This window comes from Vipera ursinii (assembly GCF_947247035.1).
Source record: "Vipera ursinii genome assembly, chromosome: W".
In the NCBI taxonomy this organism is placed as follows: domain Eukaryota; kingdom Metazoa; phylum Chordata; class Lepidosauria; order Squamata; family Viperidae; genus Vipera; species Vipera ursinii.
Window position 1 is genome coordinate 19,920,139 of NC_139522.1, and position 5,930 is coordinate 19,926,068.

At 43.7% G+C, this 5,930-nt stretch overlaps 1 long non-coding RNA gene across 1 annotated transcript; it reads left to right on the forward strand.

The window, feature by feature from the left end:
* The first annotated feature begins 1,401 nt into the window (after positions 1-1,401).
* Positions 1,402-2,248, forward strand: LOC310648243. Its single transcript, XR_014494040.1, has 3 exons — positions 1,402-1,726; positions 1,819-1,905; positions 2,011-2,248. It is a non-coding gene; the product is annotated as an uncharacterized lncRNA (long non-coding RNA).
* The last annotated feature ends 3,682 nt before the right edge of the window (positions 2,249-5,930 follow it).

A 5,930-nucleotide genomic window follows, 5' to 3' on the forward strand; every position in this document is an offset into this window, starting at 1 on the left:
TAGAGAGATAGGTGATACATAAATAATGATAGAGAGACAGGCAGGGATAGATAGATAGATAGATAGATAGATAGATAGATAGATAGATAGATAGATAGATAAGTGCCGTGCATAATCCACACCCCACCCCTCATGGTACAGGACTCACAAGGCCATAACCCTAGCCAGATATGACTTGTCTGCCCAACCCCATCAAAATAAGCATGGGTAACCCTAGCAGATAAGGTGTGATATAAGGTGATAGCCCTATTTCCAGATGATGCTTGCCGAACCTAATCCCATCAACAAACATGTGGCGGTCAAGCTTCTGTGTACTTGATTACATTATTATTTATTATTATTTATTTATTTATTTATTTAATTTATATACCGCCCTTCTCTCAAGAGACTCAGGGCGGTTAACAGGGCAATACGTAAAAGACAGATACAAAAGTTAAAATTATTAAAACATGATTAAACAATGCCCATAGTACAAATTTAAAATTAAAGTCATAATAACAAACCCACCCCATCCCATCAGGCCAGGCCCGCTTCCTTAAAGAGATGGGTTTTAAGGTCGCGCCGGAAGGAGCGGAGGTCGGGCGCCATCCGGAGCTCTACCGGAAGATGGTTCCATAAGTCCGGTGCACCCACAGAGAACGCTCTCCCCCTGGGGGCCACCAGTCGGCATTCTTTGACCGGCGGCACCCTGAGGAGGCCCTCTCTGTGGGAGCGTACTGGGCGGAGGGAAGTTGACGCCGGCTGCAGGTGCTCCCCAAGGTATTCTGGACCCATGCCATGGAGGGCTTTGTAGGTCATTACCAACACCTTGAACCTCACCCGGAAGACAACTGGCAACCAATGCAGCTCGCGGAGCAAAGGTGTAACACGGGAGTATCGGGAGACCCCCGACACAACTCTCGCGGCTGCATTCTGTGCCAGCTGGAGCCTCCATTAGCCCTAGACTAATTCCATGGACGTGCAAATCCAAAAGAAACACAGAGACCTGTGTTTTTGGGAAACAAAACCCTGCTTTTGGGGGGGGATAATTAAAAAAAGCTTTTTATTTCTAATCATTCTAGCCTAATGATGCTTTTAATTTTTGTGGAGTTTTAAAAATCAATACCTCAAAGCTGGGGGTGGGGGGGAAAAAGGATCACCTAAAAGGCTTCCAGGGTTTGCATTTAAACCAGGCAATTTTAAAAACATTTTCCATGAATGTAGGGGGAAAAACCACAGACCTTTTAAAGCCCACAGCTGGTTTTTTACCTTTGTAAAAATCTAAAGACGTATATTTTGGCATTTGTAACTCCCTCGAATTCATATGTACGCGTAACCGTTCATAGCAGAGATTTAATAAAATTTATTCTAACCTTACAGCAAAAGCGAAGCGTTTCTGACTGGCCAGAACAGATTGATGTATTAGGTATGTGTATTGTGGGCATGTCTGGACATGACCTGTAAGCTCGTGCTATAGAGCATGCGCGTGGCCACAGACAACTCGGAAACTTTAAAGCGTAGATCTATTTTAACAGCGTCATGGGAACTTGTGAAGGAAATAATAAAAAGGGTGTAGAACCTGCTGCATCTTGGTTGGCGACACAATCTCTTTGGAAAGATTTCCATAAGATGAGCTGTGATGTTCGTGATGAAACCCCGGACTACTCCTGGTCTACCTTGTCTGAATGTCGCTTGCCCTGTTGTAACGTGCGGGAGATGGCGTGTCGTGAAGATGAGGCCATACCGCGTAAGTAAAAACCTGTTATGTGTTCAAATGTGTAAAGCGCAATAACCCCACCGTTAACAATGTGATTGCTAATGGCTAAATACATTTTCCAGGTTCTGTTCCGGGGTATAGCTATAATGCCGGCGCCTCCTTAATAACAAACGTCTCAAGTGATGAAGAGGATGCAGAGGTCGATCTAGGTAAATGAATTGTCTTTTTACTATGCATGCTGCTATTAATATTATATAATAAAAGGAGAGTTAAAGAGGGTTTTACTAATGGATTATTTTTGCATTTTTAAACAGGTGGGTACCCCGGATATTACCTAGCCCCGTCTCTGTCTGATTGTCCATGCTGTCTACAGATTGATCTCAAAAGAGATACTCCAAATGACTGCTATATAGAATGTGATTGTGGCGCATCGAATTGTATATGTACAATGCCTACAGAGAATGAAGATACTGATGATACAGATGACCCCGGTAATGATAGTAATGATGAAGGATATTATTCTGTAAATGAACGTGATGATAATTGCATCTAAATTACAAATAAAAGGTTTGTGCTAAAGCGCAGTGTGTTTATTGTAAGGTTTGAACGGTGCAGAATGAAGTATGAAAATGTACTAAAGGAACTGTATTATACGCCAGAAGGTCCAGGTAGCTATGGTGGAGTAAAACCCCTATTTGAGGCTGGGAGGAAACGCTTTAAAAACTTAACCTTGAGGCAAGTCAAGACATGGCTTTCCGGTCAAGAAGCTTATACCCTGCATAAGCCTGCAAGAATAAAATTCTCCAGGAACGCTACAATAGTTTCCTGCATAGATTGCCAATGGCAGGCTGACCTTGTGGATTTATCAGGATTTGCCTCTGAAAACAGCGGCACAAAATTTATTTTAACGGTAATCGATGTACTTTCCAAATATGCTTGGGCAGTCTGTTTAACCGATAAGTCTGGACGAGGGGTTGCCGGTGCTTTCCAAAGTATATTCCAATCAGGAAGGGCGCCCAGAAAGCTGCAGTCGGATGCCGGGAAAGAGTTTTTAAACAAGCCTGTAAAGAAGCTTTTTGAACGCTATGGCATACATCACTTTGTCACACATAGTGAAACTAAAGCAGCGGTTATAGAGAGGTTTAATAGAACTCTGAAAAACAAGCTGTGGAGATTTTTCACAGCTAAAAATACGCACAGGTATGTGGATGTATTACCAGCCCTCATGCGGAGTTACAATAGCGCTTACCATCGCAGTATCCGGACAGCCCCCAACATGGTGAAACAATCTAATGAAAAAGATGTGTGGATGCATCTATATGGGAATATTTTAAAATCCGACAGAAAGGCAGAAAACTTTAAGGTGGGGGATCACGTTAGGATATCCAGGCTAAAGGGGAAGTTTGAAAAGGGGTATCAGCAAACCTTTACAGATGAAATATTTATCGTCAAAAAAGGATTAGGCAGAGAGAAAGGGATGTATATAGATTAATGGATTATGCAGAAGAGCCGGTACATGGGTCTTTTTACCCAGAAGAGCTGCAAAAAATTCCTAGTGATCAAGAACGCGTCTACAGAATTGAAAAAATATTACGAAAAAGAGGGAGGGGTAAACAAAGAGAATTCCTGGTTAAATGGCAGGGTTGGCCAGAAAAGTTCAACAGTTGGATTAAGGAGTCTGAAGTACAACATCTTTGATATGGAGGAGTTTTACATCACCCTACCCAGCAATGCATCAGCAGCAATTTTCCCCCAAAACAAAAATTCTAATTTTACCATACAATTAGCGAGAGCGCTGGATCTTCCAGGAGCGTGGGAAGTAGCGCTAGCAGAGATACAGTATCCGCATAGTTGGTACACATTAACTTCGCCTGGATATTTTGAAATTGCTAACGAGAGAAAGAGATGGCATTTTTCTTTGAGAAGCGGGTACTATAACAGCATCCGTCATCTGTTAGAAAATATGAACAAGCTTATATCAAACGTCAAGGACGGACCTAAGACAACCCTACATTATGATTCAGTGGGACGAAAAATTAATCTTAAAGGAGACGAACCGCACACCATTCTAGTTAGCGGAGATCTCGGACATTTGTTAGGGATGTTCCCTGGATTCAGTACATTATATGTTTACACAGACATTGTAGAGCTCCAGATAGTGGGCGACTTCTATGTGCCGTTACTGCGCTGTGTGCCTGTGCGAGGGCAAGACAATGATGTCGTCACAATTACCTATGACCGCCCGCATTATGTACCGGTCAGCAAACATCACATCGATACCATTACCATAGAAATCAAAACCGATCAGGACAAAAATGTGCATTTTTATCACGGGAAGGTGATTGTCAAGCTTCATTTTAGGCCTCGGAAAAGTGAAGGATGGTTGTAATCAAGGAGCACGGAAACCCTCAAGACTACGTGGCTTACTACAGGGCACAAGCTGGCGGGGGCCTTCCAGGCTTTCGAGGAGCCCCCATTATGTACGGGACAGGTTTAGGGGGCCTGTTCCGTGGGCTTTTTCGAAAAGCAATGCCGTTTTTGAGGCGAGGATTAGAAATCATTAAGCCGCATGTGAAATCTGCTGCCAAAAACATTGCCAGAGATGTCGCGGGTCATCTTGTATCCCGTGTTGTTGAGAGGGGGCAGGATGGATCAGGAATGATCATAACCAAGAAGAATTACGCATCGGGCCCGCCTATTCCGTTTAAAAAGAGAAGACTTGTGAAAAAGACCCGCCATACCAAGAGGAGACGTGCACAGAAGAGGAAGCCCTGTGACAACGAAGACATATTCTAATACGATATGGCATTTATTCATTCTGCTTCAGAGGAATGTGTTAAATCAGAACTGGATCTTTTTCAACTGGCACCTACACAGACCAGTATTGAAAACAGTACTTATGTTGAGATCCAACCTTTATCAGCGCTGACACCCAATGCACCCCTGGAATTTTTTATCACGGGGCATGGTGAACATTACACGGATTTAAACAACACCCTGCTGTATGTGAGTTGCAAGATTGTAAAGGCTGACGGTTCGGATATTGACGACGGGGCTAGGGTGGCCCTGACCAACTACCCCATAGCATCACTGTTTAATCAGCTGGATGTTACCTTGGGAGATCGGCTCATTACACAGAGCCATCATTGCTATTCTTACCGGGCCATGATTGAACTGATTCTGAACTTTGGTGGTGATGCGCTGGGCACCCAATTTACAGCTGGCGGTTTTTACAAAGATGACTCGGACCTCATGGAGAGTACTCTACTGACAGCCGCTAGGAACTCCGGTTTCAAAGCGAGAGCAAGACAGACGGCCGGTAGCCGTAAATGGGACCTGCTAGGGCCTCTGCATAGCGATCTGTTTTTTCAAGACAGACTGCTAATTAACGGTGTTGATGTGAAAGTCAAACTCACAAGAAGCAGAAATGAATTTTGCGTGATGAAGGATGGCAACGAGAATTACAAAATGCAACTCTTGGCGGCATCTCTCTTTGTAAAACGTGTAAAAGTAGCCCCGGGAGTGCGCCTTGGCCATGCAGAAGCTTTGCTCTCCTCCAATGCCAAATACCCCATTGATCGAGTGGGAATGAAGGTTTACAGCATTCCTGCAGGTAGCCTTGTGTGTAATCAGGAAAATCTATTTCTGGGCCAGCTACCTAAACAATTAGTGATTGGGTTTGTGGACAATGCATCTTTTAGTGGGGATTATGAAAGAAATCCATTCAATTTTCTACACTGCAATGTCAATTTTTGCGCCTTGCATTGTGATGGCGAGCAGATCCCTGCAAAGCCTCTTCAGCCTGATTATGAGCACGGTCTTTTTGTGAGAGAGTACATGCAGATGGTGCAGGCCACAGGCAAAGGCATGAAAGACAGACCGCTGTTAATCAGTAGGGAAGAGTTTAACCGAGGGTATAATTTGTATTGTTTTGACTTGAGTCCTGTTCAGGGGTGCTCTGAGCACTATTCTTTGATCAGGAATGGTAACCTCAGAGCAGAAATTAGATTTGCGCAACCCCTCCCCAACACCGTCAACATGATTCTCTATGCAATCTTCGAAAACCTTATTGAAATAAGTCACACAAGGAATGTGCTCTTTGATTATATGTGAGTATGGACACACTGCAACTCCGCCACTTGTTCTCTGGAAATAAAGTCTTTCTAGGGGTCTACCCTTGCGACCTGCTACCCCAGAGACAGATCTCCAAAAGACCTTTTGGATTAATTGTAAA